This window comes from Lagopus leucura, unplaced genomic scaffold (genome assembly GCF_019238085.1).
Source record: "Lagopus leucura isolate 7727_CA_CO unplaced genomic scaffold, USGS_WTPT01 Super-Scaffold_100001, whole genome shotgun sequence".
Taxonomy (NCBI): domain Eukaryota; kingdom Metazoa; phylum Chordata; class Aves; order Galliformes; family Phasianidae; genus Lagopus; species Lagopus leucura.
Genome location: NW_024962262.1, coordinates 12925541 through 12951847, shown reverse-complemented (window position 1 = coordinate 12951847; position 26307 = coordinate 12925541). Strand labels below are relative to the sequence as shown.

Below are 26307 nucleotides of genomic sequence, written 5' to 3'. Positions count from 1 at the left end.
CCTCATCACTGTGATTTTAGATACAGCTTCCAGAGAAATGTCTGTTTATTCACAACTTCTATAAGTAGAGAAATGCAGCATAATCAAAGGCTGTTGCCTTCAGGGCCCACAGATATCTGTGAAGTTTTCAGTACAATGAATGATTGCTATTGTAATAGTAATATAAAATTGGAAGTGATTCTAACAACTTTATATTTGAGGACTATCTTGACATTTTTTGACTCAGTCTTCAACGGCAGTCAGGCTCTACATGTCTCATATGTGTCTGGAAATTTACGTGGGAGTTTGGGGAGCAAAATCCTTCCCACTCTAAGACAAGAGTAAGTTTGAGACCATCTGATGAGGCTGAATATGTACAAGCCTGTGAGGATGTATCCTAGGGTCTTGAAGGAACTGGCTGATGTGGTTGCCAGGACATTCTCCATCACATTTGAAAAGTGATGGCTGTCAGGGGAAGTCCCTCGTGACTGGAAAAAGGGACGTGTAGAAAAGGGGAAAGGAAGATTTGGGGAACTACAGACTGGTGAGTTTCACATCTGGGCCTGGGAAGATCATGGAGCAGATCCTCTTGGAAGCGATGTTAAGGCAGGTGCAAGATGAGGAGCTGATCAAAAACAGCCACCATGGCTTAAGTAAGGGCAGATCGTGCCTCACCAATCTGGTGGCCTTCTACAATGGAGTGATGGCATCGGTGGATGAAGGAAGGGCAACTGATGTCATCTACTTGGACTTGTGCAAGGTCTTTCGTATGCTTCCACACCACAATCTTATCTCTAAATAGGAGTGATATGGATTTGAAGTGTTGTCTATTCAGTGGTTAAGGAACAGGTTGAATGGCTGCAGACAGGGGATTGTGGTTCAGGGCTCTGTGTCCAGGTGGAGGCTGATGATCAATGGTGACACCGTGGGTCCATCCTGAGCTAGTGTTTTTTAATATCTTTATCAATGACATAGTGGAATTGAGGGCACTCTTAGCAAGTTTGCAAACTACATCAAGCTGAGTGGGCCCATAAAACTCAACAAAGCCAAGGGCAAGGTGCTACACTTGGGTCGAGGGAATCCCAGGTATGCGTACAGACTGGGAGAAGAACTCATTGAGAGCACTACGGAAAGAGAGGACTTGGGTGTTCTGTTGGATGAAAAGCTTGAAACAAGCCAGCAGTGCGCACTTGTACTTGTAGCCTGGAAGGACAACTGCATCCTGGGGTGCATCAAAAGAGGGGCGGCCAGCAGGGAGAGAGAAGGGATTGTCTCCTTCTGCTCTGCCCTTGTGAGGGCTCATCTGGAGTACTGAGTCCAGGCCTGGGGCCCCCAGCCTATGAAGAAAGGCTGAGGGAATTGGGCTTGTTCAGCATGGGAAAGAGAGGGCTGTGGTGAGACCTCTTTGTGGACCTCCAGTACTTGAAGGGAGCTTACAAGCAGGAGAGGGGACTGACTTTATCCACATTCTGGTAACTGATATGACAAGGGGGAATGGCTTTAAACTAAAAACGGGGACATTTAGATTTGACCTTAGGCAGAAATTCTTTACTCAGAGGGTGGTGAGGCACTGGCACAGCTGCATAGAAGAGCTGTGGATGCCCCATTCCTGGAGGTGTTCCAGGCCAGGTTGGATGGGGCCCCAGCTGGGTGGCAGCTGTGCCTGCTGGGGATGTTCCCTTCCAACCTAAACCAAACGGCTTTTTTTTTTTATCCTATTTTTCTATGAAAAACTCCTGTGGTCCACTAACAATATGGGTTATACATATGTGATCACCATGACATCCACAGTCTTCCTCCTTCATGCTGATCTCTTTCCTGTCTTTGATTCCTCAGTACTAGTTTTTTAACTGCATGTTTTTGCTGCATTTGGACTGGATGAGAAATACCTGGATACACACAAATATTGCAGTGCCATCAGCAAGAAAATCCATATTCCACTACAAGATGACCAGTCTTCTTGCAACAACTGTACAATTTGCAACATAACATTTAATAGAATTAAAGACTGTTGTATAGCATAATAGGTAAGAAGCACCATAGGATGATGACAACTGCTTTTGCAGAGTTTTATAACCTCTAGATAAAACAAACATTACATAATAACCTGGAATTTTCCCAATCGTATTTGATCTGTTAAATACAGAGAATTCTATTAATAGCACTTATTTTTACATCTGTGTATGCTAATAATAGACAGTAGAATGAGGGGTTTTGCTGCAGTGGACCCTTCTGATATCCATTTTAGGCCAATATGACCCACTCTCTTGCAAATGTAGCTCCATTTAGCAGGGAATTTGAATGAGCTCAGGACGAGAACGTGCCCTACATCACCCACACATCAGTTGTACTTGGGTGCTGGAGGAACCATAATTGTCTGTTCCAAAGCACAATTGAGTTATACAAAATTGAAAGTCATCATCATTTCTGAAATTGTTCAAGCAGTAAACCATAGCATATGGAAATCAAGTGAGAAAAGGAGCTATAAAAGTCCAAAGCATTAAACAGTGGCAGAAATGAGCACATACATTTTTAAAAAGCTTCCTTACTGCATGTAAGCTGTGTACCTTGCTTAGATCATTAAAAGTAAAGCATATTTGAGCACATAGAAATGAAAAATGCTTTTGGAAAATGGCGTGGGAGATCAGGTGCAATATTTTCTTTCTGATTTTATCTGCCAGGAGCAGAGTAATTTGCTTCTAGAGGTGAAATACTTTCAGAGCCTCACTGTCCTCAGTGCAAACTGAAATCCCTTGGGCACCCCAAGAGGGCAACAATCAATCCAACAGCTCTGGGTAATTGACCCAGTTACTGATAATGCACAAGGTACTGCAAGAAGATGGTACACATCTCTGATCCAAACTGTTTGCAAATCAGTGCAAGACAGATGCAGAGAAAAAGTGCAGAGAATGATATATGCAAGCAAAAGGGTACTTGTGGATATGAAGAGCAGTATGAACAAGTTGGAACAGCTTCCTCGAAGGGGATAGCTGGTGAGGAGCTCAGAGAGGAGCAAAGGGAATATTGGCTGATGAAAAATGGGTGGTGTTCCTATTTGCCAGGCAGCATAAGCCCAAAACTGCAGCTTTACATTTCACAAACATATACTTAAATTGTCAGAATCAATGTAACTGAATTTTGTGTCAATAAGGTTGAATAAATGGCTAATATCCAGTCACTTTATACCATGATGGCTTTATTTCACTGATGCACTAGCAGCTTGTTAATAATACAGTCCCCTCTAAACAGCTGTAGAGTGATCAGATAAAGGTTTACATGTTTTCCTTGTTGTAGAATTTCCCTACTTTGTTTTGCCTTCTTCTCTTCAAACTTGCTTTTTGACAGTGATGTAACATCAAGAAATTCACTCTTGCAAAATACAGCTGTTAGAATAGCATGGGGAAGCAGAAGATGGTGCTCTCCTCAGCTCTCGTGCTCAAAATTGTGTAATCTTATTACAGTTCACAGCTCCAGCTCCAGCCCTTTTCTCTTCCTTGTCACACCCACAGATTCAGCTTACAAATGTCTCCCTTTCTATGAGGGTTGTGGAGTACACCCCCAGCTCTTGCTTTTCCTGCTGATTTCAGTGATATGACCAGTAACCATATCAGCAACCTTCCCATGTACAGCCCACCCTGAACAATGCCAAAAACAGGCAGAAATAAAAGATGTGCCCCTAGAGCTGCCCAGAAGCTCAAGATAGATTCGAAGCATCAGATCTAAAGAAGTAGGGACTGTTTTGAGCATATTTGTTAATTGTCTCATTCTTGCATCCTTGAGACACTTCTCATTCCTATTTGACCATGGGAATATCACCAATCCTCTCCAGAAATATTTCCCTCTATCGTTTTCTCGAAAGGTTCTGCACACAAGTCTATATATACCCTAACACTGCTATCACCTCTTTTCATGCCTTTCTGTTCAAATCACGTCTCTGAATCAGTCTGTTTTCAACCAAGGAGGAGACAAGAGAGATCTACGAGTTAGGCTCTTTTAAATGTCTTCCTTCCAGTGAAAAGTGTTGATATCATTGGCCTCATCAGGGAGTGAGAAAAACAGAAATTGCTCAGTGGATCTCATGCTGAAAGAAGAATCAATGTCATCACCACAGCAGTGTTGTCTAGAACTTACTCAATTTTAAAGCTTCATCTTGCACTCATTGGCCAAAATGAATCCCTTCAACTAAAATGACAGAAGCAAAACCATCTTGTCAACAGTCAACAAAACATATTCTTTTGCATAACTCAGAAGAATTTACCTCACAGTGTAGCTTCATGTTCTCTGCACGTGTTACCACCATGCACGTTTCTCATGTATTCATTAGTACCTACTGTTATAGTTCCAGCTCTGATAAAAACAAAGTGCTTGTGTCCCTGCACCAGCAGGGTGAACCATAATACACCCACAGCCAAGAAGCATAGCAATGTTAACACTAAATTTCTCCAGAATTACTGCCAGGTTGGGGTTGTGATAATTTGTGGTAGCAACTCTAGCTTAAACAAACAGTCCCATTGGTGCCTTCTACTGTAGACTGGTGTAACAGATTGCCTAGATATTTATTTCTGATAGTTTTTTTCTCTGCTAGTGATGTAGAATAAGAAACAGAATCAGCATGTCTCTGCACTTTCTTCCTTACTTCTCAGTTATTCAGCTTGTCAGCTACTCACCATGATGGATAGCATCAGCAAACACCATCAGGTTTTGAACTACTTATCATTTAGATGCATTTCTCACATACCAACAGGAATTGCAATATATTTGAAGAGGTGAGTGGGTTCATTAAAAACGTTTATTTTTCAAATCATGCACTTAGTGCCTATTTAAACAGAATCATAGAATCAAAGAATCATTAAGGTTGGAATAGACCACTAACATCATCAAGTCCAACCATCCACCTACCACCAGTATTGCCCACTAAGCCATGTATCTAAGCATACATTTCTTGAACACTTCCAGGGATAGTGAAATAGTTAAGAGATGCATACATATATGAGGTGGTTTTTTTTTTTCAGTTTCCTGAACAATGCTGAACTAAATTACAAATCCTAAGGTAAAAACGTACTTGGGTCATTAGCAGCATATAATTTATTCAAACTGTCACAGTGGTTTCAATCTGGATAGGAGTTTACTTTTGGAATTCAAACAGGAATCTTTCTGAAGCTATGGCAAAGACTTCTTCCCCGATATTTGTTAGAATTCACAATTCAGCCCATAACAAATGACAGTCTCTGTCTCAAAGGTATTTTAAAAAATGAGCACCTGCAACAGAAAAATCTCACTGACTATACAGGTGCTGGGATTGTTGAGCTTTAAATGTTTTATTTTAAGTAGAATTTGAAGAAGCACAGATAAAAAACATTCATCAGTGTTTAGAAAGCAACTTGGTGATGCTCCATGAATTATTTTCTTACTGTTCTGTTTTATAAAGTGCCTGAATCCTAAATCAGGTATGAATCAACAGGCCTTAGAAAGGAAAAATCCACAGAGCTTGTAGAGGAACACAGAATTCTTTCCAATATGTCATCCAGCAGTAGAAAATGCTCGTTCTTCACGGAAATCAAGGCATGAGGACACTGAGCTGTGAATCCATAAATACTGTCCTCTTGTTTCACATCAAGGAGATGCAATATATGTGTATATTGCTTTTTACATCAGAGCCTGCAGATTTTTTCTTAAAAAAGAAAAATGTTGATCTAGTAGATTTTACATTTTTTGTTGAGTCACTTGTCTTTCCTGTCCCTTTAGGAACACAGTCTAGCTATATCACAAATAAAAATAAAATCCATAACAATTGGAACATTTTGACTCCTGAAAGCTTTGTGTGATTTCTTTCCTTCCCCTTTTTTATTTTTTGCCAAAGCTGTTTTTAACCCAAGCCATGCTGAGAAACAGTTTCAATCTTTCAGCAGATTTCTTATTTGGAATGGAAAGCCCTGATCCCCCTGGCCTCATCTTCACTCACTATGGCGAAGCATCTCCAGGTACAAGGAGTTGCCCTATGCCTTCCCCACCATGAACAGGGTGTCAGACAAGGCACAAAACCTGGAGCAGACAGTTATAAGCCTCTCTTCCTCTTCCTGTGATGTACTCATATCACAAACCCATGGCAGAAGGCCTGGTCACAAAGTCCTGACTCAGTTCCAGATGTCCTGCAAGAGCTGTGTCTGACACAAGACAAAGAGACCACAGATGATATTTCCAGCTCACTGGCAGGAAAGCAGTTCCTCTGTGCAAGGAAAATGTTACAAACATGTTCCCATCATAAAAAGTAAATGGATATATATTTTTAGGTGATTCCACCTAGATTTACTGAGCTTGCACACGGCAAGTGCATCAACAAGTGGAGCAGATGGAGGCAGACTCCTCTTGTGTCCTTTTGCTCTGAAAAATATCTTGTCTTAGAATCACAGAATCTTTAAGGTTTGAAAGATTACTAAGACCATCTAGTCCAACTGTCTACATACCACCAATACTGTCCTCAGTGCAACATCCACACAGCTCCTGAACACCTCTGGGGATGGTGACTCCACAAGCTTGTGCCAGTGCTTCACCACTCTTTCAGAGAAGAAATTTTTCCTACAGTCCTACTTTCCTACAGGTTGGATTCAACCTGAATCTCCCCTTCACTTTATATTGTGCTCCCTGAGCCCCGAACACCATCCACTCATCTCACCTATTCCTCCCCACGGGCTCTGCTTCTGCACTGGAAGCCCCACTTATCAATAATTACCACTTCCCAGTAACCTATCACAGCAAGCAATTTCCAAACAGTCTGAGCTCAACCATTGCAATCCCCCACGTGCTTTATTCTCTGTTCTGCAGCTTTCCCCTTTGATGATTGAAAAGATACACAGAGCAACCCATGCATCCTACAGCACAGCTGGGTTGAGGATGCTGGATGCATTTCAAGTTTTCTTCATACACATTTTTCATTTTGATTACTATTTTACATTTTGCATCAGCACTTCACTGGAGTCTGCTGCTTTGCATAAAGGGATTAGAGTATGAAAATCAGCTACATTTCTGAATGTACTGTACTTTCTTGACCTCATCTCCTTCACATTGCTCTCTTTCTGAAGTTCATTCATACTTTAAAACAAAACAAAAAAAAGATCATTTTTACTATAGGAGCTCTATAAAGTCAGCTCTGCTTCATGCTACACAGCTGAGTTTTAGGCTGCTCATAACTGTAATCAGAAGGTAGTAGGATGAAAAAAAATGGTGACATAATACAATGCGATGGCACGGATAGTAGACTTTGTGAGCAGGGACGAAGCACAAACATGACTAGAATTGTTTCAATATCACAAGCTGTATAGAGGACCTCATCGTGCCCCGTTCCTGGATGCATTCAAGGCCAGGCTGGATGTGGCTCTGGGCAGCCTGGTCTGGTGGCTGGTGACCCTGCACATAGCAGGGGATTGAAACTGGATGATCACTGTGGTCCTTTTCAATTCAGGCCATTCTATGATTTTATGACCATTTATAACTATAACAGCATTCAGTCCAAGCCTACACTAGATTCAACTGAGGAAACAGATTTTAAAACCACAGCATAATTCAACCCCTGCTCCTTTTTCTGATGTATCGTGCGCGCATATTCCTTACTTAAATAAAGCTGGACTCCACAGTCAGGACAGAAGCAGAAATCCCCACTGCAGCTACCAGCAGGCAGGCAGGTACTTCCCAGTCTCTCCTGGCTCTAGCATTCATATCTTGGTGGAGTTTCCCACCATGGAGGGGATTTTCCCCCCTCCTGTCTGCCCAGGAGAGCCACAACCTCAGGCCCCCGCAGCTTTTCCGGTGCCATCTTGGGAGGGAGAACTGATTCATGATGGAGCTTTTCTGAACAAGAGGTTTCAGGGCGTGATCTGTTTCTATCAAGGCAATCCAACAGCCATCTGCTGAGCACCCTCCACATCTCTGGTCGTACTATCTCATCTGCCATTTACTGAAGGTAATCTTCACTTGGTATCCGCAGCAGTGAGGGGTTACTCAACCAATAGAACTGTCTAGACTAACAAAAAAATACCCAAGGTTCTGTTTGTTTGAAAAGTCAAGCTGCTCCCAGGCTTATGGGTCAGTTTACTGTGTTCAGATCAAATTTACACACTGAGGAACCAGTATAAGACAAGAACATACGTCTACAGCTCTTATAGAGCAAAATATAAGCCCAAATGTTCCTGTTCTCAGTAGATATTTGCAAGCCAAAATTCATCTACAGCTCAAACCGAAATCCCAAAGAAGCCACAGGTAAGTCTGACCAACTTTAAAAATCAAGATATTACATGGAAGATGCAATGTCAGGATCAATCCATATTACCGTGTTTTGTTTTTTATAAAGCAGAAATCCCTATTGCAATCAGGATCTGAATTCATCAGTTTGATTTATTTTCTGGAGAGCAAAATTACATTTGTAGCAGCCTACAATGAATGTCCTCACAGGCAGCAGAGTACAGTGTAAATAAAATCAGCTGAAATACACCAGGTTTATGAACAGCTATTTTTTACCACTGGAATTAGAATTTTCCCTTTTTTTGGGATCCACTAACAGCTCACTTCTTCCAATCCTGCCAAGTAATCCTACCAAATTACATTCAAAAACAACCACCCCACTCAAACACTACTCAACTACACCCACCCAATATTCTGAAGATCCTTAAGAAGGCTCTGCACAAGACAACTGGAAAATGCTTCGTATTCAAAGCAAACTCAAACTCCTTCACGGCAACCACAATTTCCTGTTCAGTTCAACTGCTTGCACACACAGTGAGGACAGCTTGCTGAAAAACAGCAGGTGCTGTGCTCTTACCTCCCAGGCTCACGCTGTGGATCCCAACCAGTGGAGCAAGTGCTCGTCAGCTTAAGTCCAATAGAAAGTGAAGGAGTCCTTAAAAAAAAATAAAACTTATTGTGGGATGGTAAACTGCAAAGTAGATGCTGAAACCGGTTGTTGCACGCTTAGAAAATCTGCAGAGCAACTTGAGCCCAAGACTGCAAGCCCAGGACTGAACCCCATGGGGGAAGTGGCTGGTAAAAAAACGTCACAGATGAAACAGATGATTTTGTCTTTATAAGGACATTTAGCACTCTTTGGTCTTCCTCACCTCCTCATAATTTCTTTTACCTCTCTTCTGTTTCGTTCTCTTTCACTGACTGCATGCATGCACACACACAGTTCTACACCTTCTCTCCTTCACAATAAAATCAGACACGTTTTAGCTTCAGTATCTGCAGTCTTACCGCCTACAATCAAAGCAGCACTGGCTGTGAAGCAACTAGCAATAGGACCAGAGGGAATGACTACAAATTGTGCCAGGGGAGATTCACGTTGGATGTTAGGAAAAATTTCTTCTCCGAAAGAGTGGTGATGCCCTGGAACAGGCTGCTCAAGGAGGTGGTTGAGTCACCGTCCCTGGAGATGTTCAAGAAGCATTTAGATGTTGTACTAAGGAACAGTGGTTTAGTGGGGAAACACTGGTAGGTGGATGGCTGGACTGGAGATGATCTTGGAGGTCTTTTCCAAACTTGGTGATTCAATGATTCTACGGCAACGTCTCCAAGGATGGAGACTCCTCAATACCTCTGGGCAACTTCTACCAACATCTGACTGCACTTGCTGTGAATAATTTTTTCTTTGCATGCAGCTGGAATTTCCCTTGTTGCAACCTGTTGCCTTTTACACTTCTAAATAAAATGGTACACTTCTAAAATAAAGTCTGTTTCAAACTTCTCTGTGAGCTCTAATTAGGTAGGTACAAGAAAGTGTCTCTCAGCTTCCTCCTTGAACTTCTCCACCTCTCCTCACTTCACGTGCTGCAGCCCTTGGTGATCCTGGTGTCTAGAGATCTTGTGCTGGAGGGCCTCACACAGGACACTGACTGAGCTCACAACTGGCACTGACTTCAAGGACACATTTCCCGGGTACACTGAAGGTCAAACACAAAAGTGTTGAATATGGGTGTGAACAGAAGTTGTCTTTCAACGCTGATGACGCAGCGCTGCAGAAACCTTAAGAGAACTGAAAATATAACATCAAAAGATAAAAGTGATTCATTGGCCCCGTGGGGATTTTAAGAAGTGTTCAACGTTAACAGAAAAATTCCCACCACTTTCCACAGGCTGAAGAATGATCCTTCACCTTTTTTTATAACTTCTGTTTCGACTTTTGCCTTTAAAAATACACAGCTCAAAAACAAACCAAATTGAGCAGATTAAAAATACATATATATATTCAGGATTCACCAGACCAGCTGGACCATCAGCTACATGCTAATGTAGAGGACTTCAGGAAAACATTCTTATGAACAAAATCCCCATATTTATGATACCATCCTTGAAGCATACATAGATTTACTGTATTCAGAATTACACTGAAACATATTGAAGGTATTTTTGATAATAGAAAATTTCTTTCCATTAGAAAAATACACAATTATCATTTTGATATTCACATAGTGATTCTGTGCAGAAATCATTTGTAGATTTTCCATACTTTCTTCTGTCCCTGAACACTTCTGTTATAACTTGAACAACAAATCCTTACACTCAATGTGGGAAGGATTTCCACGATGTAACTATGAAGACTGGGAATGGTGTTTTAAAATGGCTTTCCATTTAATACAAGGCCAGTTTGGCTTCTTGTTATTAGACAAAGAGGTGCTCCTACCCTGCATCTCCTGTTGCAGTTCATCACTTGACAGACTGTGCCACAGCTCCTCTTTCTCTGTTTTCTAGGATGTTTAACACCAATCTGGTAAACGTTTGTCCCAACTTTCTCCTTATAGGCTTTTTAAAACTCCTTACTTATTTCTGCTGTTCTACACAGAGAATGTTGCAACACCTTTTCTGGCACAAGGAAGAGGGCACCAAATACCATTATTTGATATTATACTGCATGCTTTAAAAGTAACGTCTTTCTTGCACAGGAAAACCAGAGGTAGGTGTTTCCTTATCAGAGATGCTTGCAACATCCTCTTGGGTTGTTACAGCTTGTATAGAAGGTAGGTGAGAAACTTAGATTTTCCACTCAAATGTGTGCAAGTTTATATTACTCTTAGAATGCACTCAGTTCTGTGTGCTCAGTGCGCAGCACTGATTAATTCCAGTGTGTGACCCAATATGCACCACCTGCTTTAAAACAATGCTCAGAAATGCAAGTTCAGTGGGGAAAGGATTTAAAAAGAAGTACAAAATAAAGATTTTGAGGCACTTGTCATGTGGACCATGAATCCTTTTCCAATTTTCTGCCTTATTTCAAGGCCTGCTGGAGTGTCTCTGTGTACTCCCAATAATGCTGTCTCGCCAAGCATCATTAAATATTCTTTGCACACAAGTCCAGCTGAAGTCCTGGCACAATACTCTATTTAAATTCTGCACTGTGAGCCATCAGACAAATAACAATTTCAGTGGGCAGCACTGAATTACGTTTAGCTGGTAGGATGCAGCGATCAACTCCAGCCTGCAAGTGGTTAATTCATACTCATGTGATGTTCATTTGTGGCACTGAGGACAAGGTATGACTGTAGGACAGGCTATGACAAGAGGCTCTCTCGTGTGATTTCTTACACAGGGCAGAATGCTGCGGGCAATCATTGTAATATTGATTTTAGAAGAGTTATTAATCATAACTCTTCAGAATAAGTAGCTTGTATTTTGTAATAAGGCATGCTTACGGTTAGCAAGACAAACTGATGTCACAATAGGATGTGTTGCAACACTGAGTTAAATGTCCATTGCTGTCCCTTGTTTAAAAGCAAATACAGCTGATTAACAGCCACACTTGGTGAGAACAAGCATCCCCAACAGACGATTGAGCCGGGGTCTGTCATAGGCAAGATTCTCCTGGTGGGAATTAAGAAGGGATATTCCTGTGGTGGCCTTTTTCTGCCATAACCCAAGACCTTTGCCTTTTTCCAGGCTGCTTCTACTTCATGGAATGAGATTCTCCAAAAGTCATGCTTTGTAAAATCACATGCTCACATAATGCAATACTTTCCTTGCCTCTTCCTTGCTGATACAGTCATGGATTGTGTACATGCTGTCCATGCAGTAAAATGTACAGGATGGAAAGCATGTGGTGGGCAGCAGAGTGAGGATAGGCACACAGATCTTCACAGACGTAAATGGGAGGTTCCCATGGACCTCCAAAATGTCTTTGTTTGAATGACAGCACAGTTTTAAACGAACCCTTTTAGCAGAGCCTGTCTGTGAAAAAAATAGGGCAAATCAAAATTAAAGGAAATTATTTAATAAGTGATCTCATTTAGAGAAGCATTATTTTACTCTTGTAAAAATACAAAGGACCCGGTTCCAATTCCCACTGCATTTCAGTGCAGTCTGAGTCACAGCTTTGTTCAGTGTGACCCTGTTCTTGTCCCTGTTAAAAGTCGGTGACACTTCCTGCATCCACTAGTGATTAAAGCACTGACACATCTGCACTGTTTATGAAAGCAGATCCTAAGAACTCAAATGCTTTTGAAAAGTAAATGCGTCCTTGTGAAGCTGGAGTCATTACTTCAATGGCATGCACTTAGGTGAGGATAAGCAATTTGACCTGCAACATTTGTTGGGGCAAGATACCCTGCTAGGGATTGCACATTTTAGCAGCTTGCTCTGAAATGCCACATGTGATCTCTGGAGAAAATACTACAGACTGTGTAGTAGTCACATGTGAAAATAATACCTTTCATGCTGTATTCCATCTGCCAGAAAAAGTCCTGAGAATGCAAAGTAATGATGGGTGAATCCATTGAACCTATCACAATATGGATCTCAGGGGTCTTTTTTTTTTTTGGGGGGGGGGAGGGGGGGGGAGGGAAGGGAGGGTATATTGTGATACCAGAAAATCTCTGTTGGTGCAGTAACAGCATCTCACAATCTAAACTTGTTCAAGGAATTAGTAGGGCAAAGCCACTTCACCTCCAGATGGAAAAATGTGCCTCCACAACTCCCTTCTCTGATATATGGGATCTCCAACACCTCCGTGCCAGGACCCACCTACATCCCTGGTGCCCTGTTGTAACATCCAAGAAACAGCAGTGCCATGCTGTGTGGAACATCTAGGCTTGTACACTGGCCCATGTAGGGATGGAGACATGTAAAAAGAAGTTATCTCATATGGAGAAGGGCATTTTTTGTGGGTTATACCAAGAATCAGCAGCTCTCCAGATTTTACTCTTTTCCCTACAGCTGACCACAGGAGCGACCAGGATGATTTTGCATGCTTGTGCAGCTTCCAGTTTCCAAACTGGATGCTTTGGGTAGACTGTTTCCACAAAGCAAAGCAAAAGATCACTCCTAAAGAGGGAGTACAACCAACCTAGTAAGAATTGCACTCCCCTGAATGTATTTGGGGACCTAGAAGAGAATACTGTCTGTTGGCAGAAGAGTAGCCATGCTGTTATCAATCATGAGGGAGCAGATATCTCTGAAGCCAGGGGTGGAATTTGGGCTGTGAGTCTTGGTACCAAAGTCCCAAAATCGTTTGCTCCAAAGAAATCTTCTACACTGAAGTACGAGATCTGTGCCTGAAGGTTTTACTTATGGCCAAGCCCCAGGCACTTGTGCTAAGAGCGCAGCCTTACTTACAAGGCACAAAGAACAAGATTGATTTCCCACAGGCAGTCTGAACTTTGAGCGAGAGGCATTTATGCGAGTGAAAAATGAAATAGCAAAGAAAAAAACTCCTGTAAAATGAAAGCAATAATAAATAAGTAACATGAAAGTGTACACCCCAATACAAATTTTATAGGCTACACCCAGCCATGAATTATTGAGCAGAACTATCCATTTGTTGCAATAGGGAGTACTAGTGAAATATTAATAACAGTGTATAAGCTAATCTTGGGCTTTACTTGGTGTGGGAGAAAGAACAGGTCGGAAAAGTCTGGCCATTATTAACGCAAAAAAGAGCATTCAGGACAGCAGTCTGTCGTGGATTTGAAGTGGAAGGAAAGAACCAATGCTCCTCAGGCTGTCATGGAAAAATGCTGGATCCCTATGTCTTACACAGGGACCAACAGTGACCCTGTGAGCTGATAAACACAGCTCCAGAAGGATATGGGCTCACAAGTGGCATTTTCAAATGCTATTGCAACAGTACTGACTCTCATGATTCTGTTTTCCACAACTCTGAAAAGCAGAGTTTCAACTAGACCCTAACTCAGCTGGTTTCCAAGCTGTTGTGTTTCTCTTTCAGGAAATATTTCATCTTCATGACTGGGTGAAAAGAGTGAAAATGGGATTTCAGTGGCTCAGAGGCTTAGTAGAAGTAAAGAGTATGAAGAAATAGAAGGAAAACAAATGCTTTAGTTTAAATTATGATTACTGTGACAGTTGGTCCGCAAAGCTAGGAGGAAAAAAAGCCGTGAATTTTTAAGCATCTGGATCACACAAAAGCTGTCTCACAGTTAAGCGACCTTCTTCATTTGTTAGACTTCTAGTCTCAGTGTCACCTCCTGGTGGCTTTGGCACTGCAGCACAATGGGCTTTCCTGCACTCCCTCCCTTTCCTGTGCTGGGACTGAAGGCAATTCCACTGCCAGAATTTGAGTACCTATTTTCTGCTGCAAACTCCTGCAAAGGCAGGGGGAAAAAACACAATTGCAGATGAATCTGCTCTCCAGAACAAGTTCTCCACCAGCAGCTTTTTACCAAGGGTCTTAGAAAAGAATAATTTAGTTTGTGGATCAGAAGGAAACCAACTTTCGCTGCACAGCAACACTTACACGAAAGAACAAAATGCTTTGTGCATGCAGGCATGCTTGCATACATACCTTCATGAACACTCTGTCATTATACTTTGATTTTAAGTGTTTTTCAGTGTTGGAAAACTCAACTTCATAAGCTGTTTGCTTTGCTGTTGGCTTGTTTTTCATTTTATTCTGCTCAGCTTCTTTAAAAATCACACTGCTGTATTTCTTCCTCTTTTGTTTTACATATTTCTCTTTATCCTCTCATTTTCCCTTTGCCCACTTTCTGTATTTTTTTCATTCTCTCTCTTCCTCCTGCCATCTCCTCACTCCTTCTGATTCCTACCCTACCAGTTCCTATTTACTTGCTCCCACGCCAATGTTCTTCTTACTATTTCTTTGAGCATTTGGTTCACAAGCCCCATTTCTCACACGCATTTTCCAAGCCTGGAGTCACTGGCCCCAAATTCTGCACTGAAACTGCCATACACTGCTCCTCAGAAACCCCTGAGTGCAGTTACTGGTTCCCCCTCTGGTGAGGAAGTTTGCCTTCCCAGGAGGAAGTTGTTGAGTTTCTCCAGTATGTACCAAAAAAAAAACCCCCAACAACTCAATGCCTACAGAATCTGGACAGCAAATGCCTGACCCATGGGGTTTCATTTCCACTCTCATTGCAGTTGTGCTCAGAGCAGGCTCTGCTCCCAGCTCTGCACCGTTCTGTGGGGGAAGGATGAAGGTCACTGCCAGGCTGAAGTTGAAGGATGACAAAAATATTGTTGAATACAACAAACTTGTACCTGGTGCATCACTGTTTTTGGAAAATTCCCTCCACTCCTTTCTTTGGCTGTGCTGGTCAGTACTTGGCTGAACATGAGCCAGCGGTGTGCACAGGTGGCCAAGAAGGCCAACAGCATCTTGGCTTGTATCAGAAACAGTGCAGCCAGCAGGAGCAGAGAGATGACTGTCTGCCTGTACTCAGCTCTGGTGAGGCTGCACCTCAAGTACTGTGTTCAGTTTTGGATCCCTCACTGCAAGAAAGACATTGAGACTCTGGATCATGTCTAGAGAAAGGCAATGGACCTGTGAGAGGTCTGGAGCATGAGTTTTATAGGGAGCAGCTGAGAGAACTGGGATTATTGATTCTGGAGAAGAGGTTCAGGGGAGACCTTATCGCTCTCTACCATGCCTGAAAGGAGGTTGTGGTGAGATGGGGGTCAGCATTTTCTCCTATGTAACAGTGACTGAATGAAAGGGAATGACCTTAAGTTGCACCAGGGGAGAATCAGATTGGATATCAGGAAAAATTTCTTCCTCAGAAAGTGTGGTGATGCATTGGAAGAGGGAGGTGGTGGTGTCACCATCCCTGGAGATGTTCAAAGAAATGTGTAGACATGGCACTAAAGGACATGGTTTAATGGACAGTACTGGTGGTAGGTGAACGTTGGACTCAATGATCTTAGTGGTCTTTTCCAACTGTAATGATTCCACGATTCTATGATAAATATGAAGGCAAAACACCTGAGAGGGAGGAGACATTTCTGCACCTCTTTGTGAGCTAGTAATCACGAATACCAATTACAGCTGCTCTTGGCTGTTCTGCTTCAGCTCAAACCCCAGAAAACACATTTACAGTTCCTTTACACTTCTAGCTTATCTCAAATAAGCAAAACCAAGTTTTGCCTTGCATTTATTTCATCTTGTTAATCAAGTAAGAAATCAAGGAAAGATGGCAAGAAGCCTGTGTGGATGAGTAAGGAACTCATTGATAAACTAAAATGAAAGAAGGTCCATGAACATGAAAAAAGGGCTTGGCCACCTGGGAAGAATATAGGAATGTTTTCAGGGCCTGTAGGGATGCAACAAAAAAAGACTAGGGCCCTCTTGGAGCTAAACCTTGCAAAGGAGGAAAAGGATAACAAGGAAGGTTTTTTTAAATATGTCAACAGTAAAAGGAAGATTAGGGAAAATGTCAAAGGGGTGCTCAGACAGATTTAAGAGCAGGCTACAGAGTTTGTGTATTTTAGCATCTTTTTGTTGATTTTATTTTGCCTGCATGCTTGTGACTAGAAAGCAGATACTTGTTCAAAGCTACCTGTCTAGAAGAGCAGTGGGAAGGAGAAAGGCTGGGACATTGTTCTGAGCAAGCACTAGGTACGGAGAGGCACATTACCCACCCAGGGACAAAAATGGCCTCAAGACATTCTGAGTTGTGAGCTGCTGGCCTGGAATTCCCACTGTCTTTAGGAAATGCAGCTGGACACACCTGGCTGTCTGGCATCCCAGCACTAGACAATGCTTGAAAGCATAAGCACTGCACAGTGGGAATCAGGGTGACACCAGGCCCTCTGCAAACACTAGGACTGTGTGATATGATGTGAAACCATGCTGTGAGACATGTTAGGGAAACATGCATGGCTGGGCATAACCTTGAGAGTGCTTTAAGGAGCTTTCCCTCATCTAGCATGTCAACCATCTTCCCAACACCTCAAGTTTGCATACAGGAATGGGTAATGCAGAAAGGATTTTTTCTTACAGAATGCTCCTGGATATTCAGGTTTGCCCCTCTACATGTGTTTGTGTCTTCTTTGTGACTAGGGTGGGTTTGCAAGACGGCTCCTGAAGCCACCAGGCATTGTGGTTCCTACAGAACCACAGGACTACAGAAATGACCCAAGGGATGGAACACCTCCTCTATGAGGACAGGATGAGAGAGCTGGGGCTGTTCAGTCTGGAGTAGAGAAGACTCCAGAGAGACCTGAAAGCAGCTTTTCAGTGTCTAAAGGGGGGCGGTGAGAAGGAAGGGGACAGACTTTTAAGCAGCGTCTGTTGTTACAGGTCAAGGGGAAATGGTTTCAAACAAAAAGAGTGGAAATTAAGACTGTATATAAGGAAGACGTTCTTTACAGTATGGATGATGAGGCACTAGAGCAGGTTACCCAGAGAGGTGGTGGATGCCTTATCCCTGGAGGCATACAAGGTGAAGCTGCAGTGGTTTTGAGCAGTCTGGTCTAGGTGTAGGAGCCCCTGTTCATTGCAGGAGAGTTGGACTAGTTGACCTTTAAGGATCCTTTCCAACTCAAACAACTCTGTGGATGATTCTATGATTAACGAAGATAGAGGATAACATAGAAAGCTTCCCTAAAGGGCTTGCATTGTCCCAGACAGGAGGAACATAACCAAGTATAACCAATAGACAGCACTTCACAGAAGGATGGCTTGCTACTATCATCAGTGAACTACAAAGAGCGGAGGAAAGAAGAAAGAATAAGCATCTTCTGTTACTTCAACCCTCTTTGCTAGCCAAGACTGAAGGACATGCAGATAAGAGCATGAGACCAACCAGAATCACTGAGTCCAACTCCTGATTCCACACAGAACTACCCCAAATTCAGACCATGTTATTGAATTCTTCTGGTCACCAGAGAGCAGAGCTCAGCGCTGCCCCTCTGCTCCTGTGAGGAATTGCAGCTGCCATCAGGCCTCCCCTCAGCTCCTCTGCTCCGGGCTAAACACACCAAGGGACCTCAGCCATTCCTCATATGTCTTCCCCTCTAGATCCTTTACCATCTTTGTAGCTCCCCTTTGGATGCTTTCTAGTAGCTTTATGTCTTTCTTGCCTTGTGGCATCCAAAACTGTGCTCAAGGTGAGGCCACCAGCGCATAGCAGACTGGGAGAATCACTTCAAGGGAACAAATTTCACAGAGAAGTAAGACCTGCTGTGCTCCCATTCAGCACACCAACACAGTAATAACATCCTCATCCACATGCTGGAGGCTATCTCTGACTTGCAAATTGTGTTAGAACAAGAAGCTTGCCCCCTATGCAAAGGCTAGATTTAGCCTGTCAGCCTGTTTACAGTTCCTCAATAGTTTCGGCTGCAGGTTGTAATATCCATTTCCTGAAGAGCTGCTATCTTTCATTTTAAAAGTAAGTGCACATCCACATGCCAGCAAGATGTGAGCACTCTGAGCATCTTTCCTGGAACGGGTTGCCCAAGGAGGTTGTGGGTGCCCCATCCCTGGGGGCATTCAAGGCCAGGCTGGATGTGGTTCCAGGCAGCCTGGTGGTTGGCAACCCTGCACACAGCAGGGGGGTTGAAACGAGATGATCGCTGTGTTCCTTTTCAACCCAGGATATTCTATGATCCTATGACACCTTTGTAGGTGCATTTCTGGCAGTGGCTGCACAAATGAGGCACCACGAGGACAACTGACACGTGAACCACAGTTCTCCAGCTACTCTATGCCCAAGGGTATGTCCCTGCAATGATGCTGACTCATGAATGAAAGGGAGGTAAATTACTGTATATATACTAAGATCCTGTGTGCCAGCTGTTCTGCAACCTCCTTACAAATCTTTGCAGCCTCCCTTCTCAGCGTGCAGGTATTTGCAGCCAAAAGCCCCAGCTCTTTCTGAAGGCCACCCTTCCGACAGGTCTTTCAAGCAACTTGCAGAATTAGTGAGCTCTTAAGGAAAGGCTGCACTCTTCTGCCCATCATTTCGTGGAAACACCCCCACTACATTTGTTATGTACACCTACGCTAATGTGGGAGTCTTCAAGTCCCACCTTACACAAACTACTTCAAATGCTGGTAGCAACCTAGCTGTAGCTGACTAATGCATTTTAATCTAGTGCATAAAAATATAAGTATCATATACATACAATATATGTATGTATCTGCAAGAGTGATGTCTCATGGTGTGAAACAGCAGTTTAGCCACCAGACTCTCCCATCCCATCCTCTCCCAAAATTTTGCTTGCCCAAAACTTTCCACCTGTCTGTGTGGGATGTGTAATTATGAAAGTAGATGTTGATGAAGCCTGGGTACTGGGATGCAAATGGGAACTACACACAAAGGCAAACGCAAAGCTGTTCAGCAAGGCTAGACAGGAAGGTTATCTGAAAATCAGTGAGAAATGACAGTCCTCATTGGAAGGGTGTTTTTAAGTTGGCTTGAAAATTGAATGTATGTAGTATCACTAGTGACAAATGAAATGAAAAGAAGGCAGGAGATGGTAGCCCTTAAAATATTTTGATTCCTTCTGGTACTAGAAATCAGATGAAAAATGTGTCAGTTATCCACTTATTTACAGGAGATTGAAGGCAAGTTGAAAGAATCCTTAGTATGAACATTTTCTCTCTCTGACTATAACCCTTTCTCATTTTCTGCCAGCTACCTCTTTTTGACACAGCAATTTGTCTGAAGCAAGCAGAAGATAAAAGAACTTTATTTGTAACATAAAAATAACAAAGCAGCACTGCCCCATCCTGTAAAATGGTTGCCATTGTAAAATGTGCAGAACGCTATTTTCCCTTTGCAGTACTTTTAAATATTTGTCCCAAACATCTTGTGTATATTGATACCTTCAGTATGATGTAAAAGCCAGCAACTTTTGCAAATATCAGGTATCTCAGTAACATATATATCTGAAGGCAGTTTATTTTTAAAGACTTTACGGTTGGTGCTATTACTAAAGAACAATGTTTGATGAGAACAGGAGACCCACAGAGGATGACAACCCTACTTCATCAGGAAGGGAGTAGCACAGTGTTAACTCCTCTGCCCTGATATCTCCTTGCACCACCCAAGAGGTCCAACTACTGCACATGCTTACAGGCAGGAGATGCCCCAGGCTCATCACCTGATGGCACCTAAGGTCTCCCATCAGGTAAAAAGGAAGAGCACCGCACTGTTATGCTAGACTAACCCAACCAGCCCACTTGTTAGGCATTTGGCGTTGGGTCTACCAGTGAGGAGGATGTTTTCCACTAATTTCAGACATTTAGCAAGGGAAATGCAATCAGTGGTTTTGCCTACATTCACTCAAACTGGTAGATAACAGTCCACACAGCAGCATTTTAGTCCTAGGAGTAGCTGCATAGGTGTTACCAGAAAGTATCTGCTCTTCTATTGAGCAGAGCCCAAGCCACTGGGAGAGCACACCCAGAAATGGCAAGTTGGGTGTTTCTTAATGCAGAACTGCTAAGAGAAACAAAGGTTTTTTTTAAAGGAACACTTGAACTACTTCATTTTATTCATCAGTAAAAATGTGTGTTTTGAGATTGCAACCTATTGCTCACACTCCTTGTTTTAATCGCAGCTCTGATTAGCTTTGTTCATTAAAGCTAAGCAGATTAAGTCACAAACACGCAAATGACCTTCCTGTACCCCCAAAACTTCATTCAAGCACCTTGTGTAATTTTTGCTATTTGCTTTAATCCTGAGTGAAAAATCACAAATGCTGATGTTGGGATATGGAAGACTTATGAGAAGAACCTTTCAGAAGGCCTAATGCATTTTGTTCTCTGGGACCTTACAGAGTACAGCTTACTGACAGCAACTGATCAGCATTTTCCAGAGACTTCTCTGTTTTTACTTCCCTGTCTTAAATTGGGTACTCTGAAAGCCACAATTTGTTTTGAAAACTCTGACCCCACATACACAAGTGAAAAAAATAAGGTCATAAAAAAAGCAAATAGATGTGGCAGGGAAGAATCAACAATAGTTTGCCAAACTTAACCAATAAGCACCAGTTAAATTTTCAAGCATTTGTATTGCATGAGTAAAATACCACAATCTGTACTTAATATTCCTCCTTACAGCACATCAGCAAGTCACGATGGTATACAACCAGGCATAAATGCTGTAAAATTTTACTGACACTTAGGAGCACAGATGCTTTCAAATTTTCAAAAAGGCTATAAAGCTTGAATTGACATTTCAACATATGGCTTAAATGATTTATTTTCTTGTAAATGCTAAGAAGCGTTTGCCTAGAAGATCCACTGAAACCTCATCTTTCAATTTCTTCCCATAAGCAACAGAAGAAAAACTATATTGACAACTTTCCAGTCATCCAGAAACTTCTGTTTATAAAAAATGTTGGAGAATGTTCTCATGTAGCTTCTCATAATCCTGAAACAAAGAAGTACCTAATCTTAGATACGTGTCTTCGATGATTCAACTTGAAACTTCTCCATAACAGAAGATACTTGCTGCTTTTTTGCATCTTTGCTATTTAACGTGATCTGTGCATAAGACTATGAAAAAAACCAACAAAACAAAACAAAAAACAGCAGCTCTTGCACTTTTTCAGCTACACGCTTTCCTCAGTACAAAATAATATCACTCAGTTCCACAGCACACTGGCTGCCTTTTATCAGCGGATGCAATAAATAGAACTTTTCCCCATATATATATATGTATATTGCCATTGGCAGGGATAGCAATTCCATTCTAACATGGCAATGTTTGTTTAAAAAAAAAAAGAATAAATTATACATTTAGAGAAGTTTAGAAGTGTGCTTTATTTCCAGATTAAGCAACATAACAGGAAGATGACAGGAACTGTACTGAGCGAAGAAAATCCTCTGATAGGAAATACAGCTATTTCTGTTTACAGGAACAAAGCTATTTTGTAAAATACTGAAGTCTTTGAAACAATTATCTTTTGACTGCAGTTTTACCATGCTTTGTATTTGGGAAAGTCAATTCCAGAAATCATAGTGACCTTTTTTCAAAAAATTTATGGATTCATTGACATCAGTGTAATGTGGAAGGTATGTGCTGCCATTCTGCTGTCCCAAAGACAATGATACAAGTTTTAACCATACCCTTCCATCCTAGAGTACCAAGTATAAACAGGCTGAGAAGAAAAGTCTGCAGACATCTTGATAAAAAGGGACCTCAGGAGTCATCTACCCACATCTGCTCAGTGGATGATGTGAAAATGAAATGCTTCAATGAAGGAGGCTTCTCTGATGTAAAAACATGCATGCTTTCTTAGCTCATATGTATGACTGTTCCCAGCCAAAATCATAGAATCACAGAATATCCTGAGTTGGAAGGGACCCACACAGTGATCAAGTCCAACTCCTGGCTCCATGTGGTATCACCCAAAATCATAGAATCATAGAATGGCCTGGGTTGAAAAGGACCACAATGATCATCTAGTTTCAACCTCCTTGCTGTGTGCGGTGTCACCAACAACCAGATCAGGCTGCCCAGAGCCACATCCAGCCTTCCCTTGGTTGCCTCCAGGGATGGGGCATCCACAACCTCTCTGGGCAAATGATCAACATGCTGCAGGTTAATGGCTTGTAAAGATGAAATGAAATGCTTATTCCTTATTCTGAAGTTTTGTTTGCAGAAGAAAACCTTATGAAACTACTTCCATGGCTTCCTGAAACCATAGTTGTCAAAGGTGTGCATTCACAATCTAGAAACAGTCTACTAATGCTAATATATCACAACAGGGAAGAAGACAAATACTAAAAGTTCAGTGATGAAAATGAACAAACAAATAAATTTGAGCTTGGAAAACGTTAGTTCAGGAAATACATTAAGTAGAGATGCAGAATAAAAACACCAAAAAAAGAAAGAAAAAAAAAAGTGTAAGGATAATGACAATAAGAACACATTAAATATGGCTAAAGTAGATTAAAACGTAAATATGGTTTATTCAAAATACTGATTAAGTGACAGTAAGAGAGGAGGAAGTGAACACACTGTAAATCACAGAATCACTGAATGGTTTGGGTCAGAAGAGACTTTAAAGGCCATGCAGTTCCAACCCCTGCCATGGGCAGTGCCACCCAGCAGCTCAGGCTGCCTAGAACCCCATCCAACCTGGCCTTCAGGGATGGGGCACCCACAGCTTTTCTGGGCAGCCTGTTCCAGTGCCTCACAGCCCCCCGAGTAAAATAAATTTCCCCTAGTATCTGATCTAAATCTCCCGTCTCTCAGTTTAAAACCATAATCTTTGTCCTATCACTATCAGATTGTGTATAAAGTTCAGTCCCTCTCCTGCTTATAAGCTCCCTTTAAGTACTGGAAGACTGCCATGAGGTCTCCCTGGAGCCTTCTCTTCTCCAAGCTTAACAAACCCAACTTTTCAACCTTTCCTCATAGGAGAGGTGCTCCAGCCCTCTGATCATCTCAGTGCCCTCCTCTGGACCCACACCAACAGCTCTGTATCCATCTTGTACTGGGGGCCCCAGGCCTGGACACACTATTGCAGATGGGGCCTCACAAGGGCACAGCAGAGGGGGACAATCACCTCCCAGTCTTTGCTGACAGCCCCTCTGTTGTTGCAGGCCAGGATACTGCCAACCTTCTGAGTCACAAGCGTACACTCTTGGCTTCTGTCAAGCATGGCAAATATGAAGGGCCACCAGATCACAGACAGGGGGAAGGAAAAAAGGAAGCTTACACATAGCAGACATTTATATAGACAGTATTTCCGCTCCCTAATACTCAGGTCCCCAAGCAAGACCAAATCTGTAGCACACCAGAGGTGGCTGGGATGGGCGTCTGTTCACAGGAAGCCCAGGGAGAGTTTGTGAAAAGCAAAATACAAAGAGAAAAGCAGGAAATATTTCCTACGCACACTACACCAACAATTCAGAAAACCATCCCTCTTGTCGGCCTCATAATGCTATTACCAATTTGTCAGTTTCCATTTGTGTTCCTTATGGCTCCAACACTAAAGGTCAGTAGGCAGACTTCCATCGTGCTAGTCTAGAATTTTCTCTGATTGTATCACTTTGTTTTGGTAACCCACACTGGTACTTGATTGGTACTTATCTCACCCAGCCACAAAACTGAAGTGTGGGTTCTGCAATATGAAGGAAAATAATATAACTTCCGATGAAGGACCCTATGTTCAAGAGAAAAAACTGGTGGTTATCTGTGATTACCACTGTGGAAGCATCCAACCATCCATGTGGAACATCCAACCAACCAGCACCTACCCAAAAGGCTCCATCCAGCCAGAGCCTTGCTAGGCTGCACTGCCACATTGTCATCATCACCTGCACCACTGGCTCACTCCCACAACACCTGGTGCAGTGGGGCTCAGCCAACAACAAACCCTGTTCAAGGCAGCACTCAGCTGTAGAGGAAGTACACGTTTTAGCACAGGTTTGTTTAATTACACCTACTGCTGCTCACCAAATCCTACAAAGGGAAGACCACAGCCCAGTGCCATGTTGTCAACAGCAACAACACAAATAAAAGGTTTCAGTAGGAGGACTCCAGCCTCCTTCTGTTATGCTGTTAGGTTTCCTCAAGGGCATCACTTTCATGGATTCCCAGTCCCAGGTGCCTGCTCTGGTCCTACTTGACCCCAAGGTGCCATCAGTCACCCCATCCCACCTCTCGCAAAGCACCAGGATGGACCTACAGGGGGTTCCCACCAGTCACCCATAGTCCCTAGTAGCCAAACCTCCATGGGGACATCAATGTCAAAGCTGTGCAGAGATGGTGACATGGCGGGTCCTGCCCCAATCAGCTCATAGCCCAACATGGGAGAGCTGACAGTGCGGATGTCAGACGTATCTCTGAGCTGTGACGCCCTGTTTTTAATCTTGCAATGCTTAGCATGGGAACAAACGATCAAATGAATCACTGGGGCACAGTATTGATCCTTGAGTGATGATTACATAAAATGAATGTAAATGCCTCAGTGCCTCACATAAATAATTCCCCGCTGGCGTCTGCTATGCGGGATGCGGCCATACCTTTGATTTCATTTACATGGTTTCATTTGTAGAAGGAGATCTGAATTTTTCCCTCATCCTACACCCCTCACTGACCTTTACCCACGCCCAAGGGAGGAGCAGAAGCAGAGGGAGTGCAGGGAGGGACATCGATTGCTGCCACTCTGGGGAGAAAGCGTTATAACCTTGCAGGCAGGGGACAAACAGCAGAGTCATCTGCAACATGCAAACAGCTTCTCTCCACTTCCAGAGCGAGTCAAAGAAACGACCTTCAGATATTCTCCAAACAAGCACTGTTTATAAAGGAGTTGTCTTTTGGGGGACTCTGTGGATAAAAAGGAACAAACGCTGAGATTTCAAAGTATCGCTGAGGCAGTTTGGGACACAGAAGGATGGCACAAGAGTGTATCATCACTTCCCATACCCACTCCCATCCAACCGAGCTACCAGCAGCGTTTGCCCTCAGCCCGCACCTCCGTGTCCCTCACTGCTAACTCTTCCACCAGGTCCGGTCGCCCGTAGCGCACCGTCACCGCACACCGCTCTCACACCGGGGCTGAGCCCCCAGCCCTGCCGCCCGGTCTCGGTCCCCGCACGCCCTCGGCTAACCCCGCACCGAGCCGCACGGATCCGGCAGCGGCTCCTACCTGCATAAGCGGCCGCGGGTCGCTTTTTTATTGCTTCCCCCCCCCCTCGTGGGAAATATCGCTTTTAATTATGATAATAAATCAAAAGAAACCAGCGGCGCGAGGATAATTACCAGCGAGGAGGCGCGTTGCAACAGGCGGTGCCGGTACCCGGCGCGGGGCGGGCGAGATGCCGCAACCCCGCCGCCTGCTGCCACCCGCTCCGCGCCCGGCCGCGACACGTGGGCCCCGCCCCACTCCGCTTGGCCACGCCCCCAAATTAGTGTGACCACGGCCTCATATTACCGTGGCCACGCCCCTTTCGCGTGACCACGCCCCCAAGCCAATGTGGCCACGCCCCCCGGCTCTGCTGGCTGAGGAGGCGGTTGGTGGGAGCGGTGCGAGGGGAGACGGGGGTTTGCGGTCCGGGTGGGGGGAGGAAGGGAGTTGGGCTCTCCTGCTGCTCTGTGCCGTTCAGCAGGGTGAGGGATGCTGCTCCAAGCGAGG

The 26307-nt window shown here is 43.3% G+C and overlaps 1 protein-coding gene across 4 annotated transcripts in view; it reads right to left on the bottom strand.

The window, feature by feature from the left end:
* Nucleotides 1-26014, bottom strand: part of LCP1 (lymphocyte cytosolic protein 1) — a 44981-nt gene extending 18967 nt beyond the window's left edge. The window contains exons 1-2 of one of the 4 annotated variants that reach the window (XM_042868159.1): nt 25935-26014; nt 25360-25499 (exon numbers count right to left, since the gene is read on the bottom strand). The gene's annotated coding sequence lies outside the window, so the exon portion shown is untranslated. Of the gene's footprint in view, nt 1-8791; nt 8989-25359; nt 25500-25934 lie in introns of those variants that run through there. The other 3 variants (XM_042868158.1, XM_042868160.1, XM_042868157.1) reach the window with 3 other exon arrangements.
* Nucleotides 26015-26307: the final 293 nt, after the last annotated feature.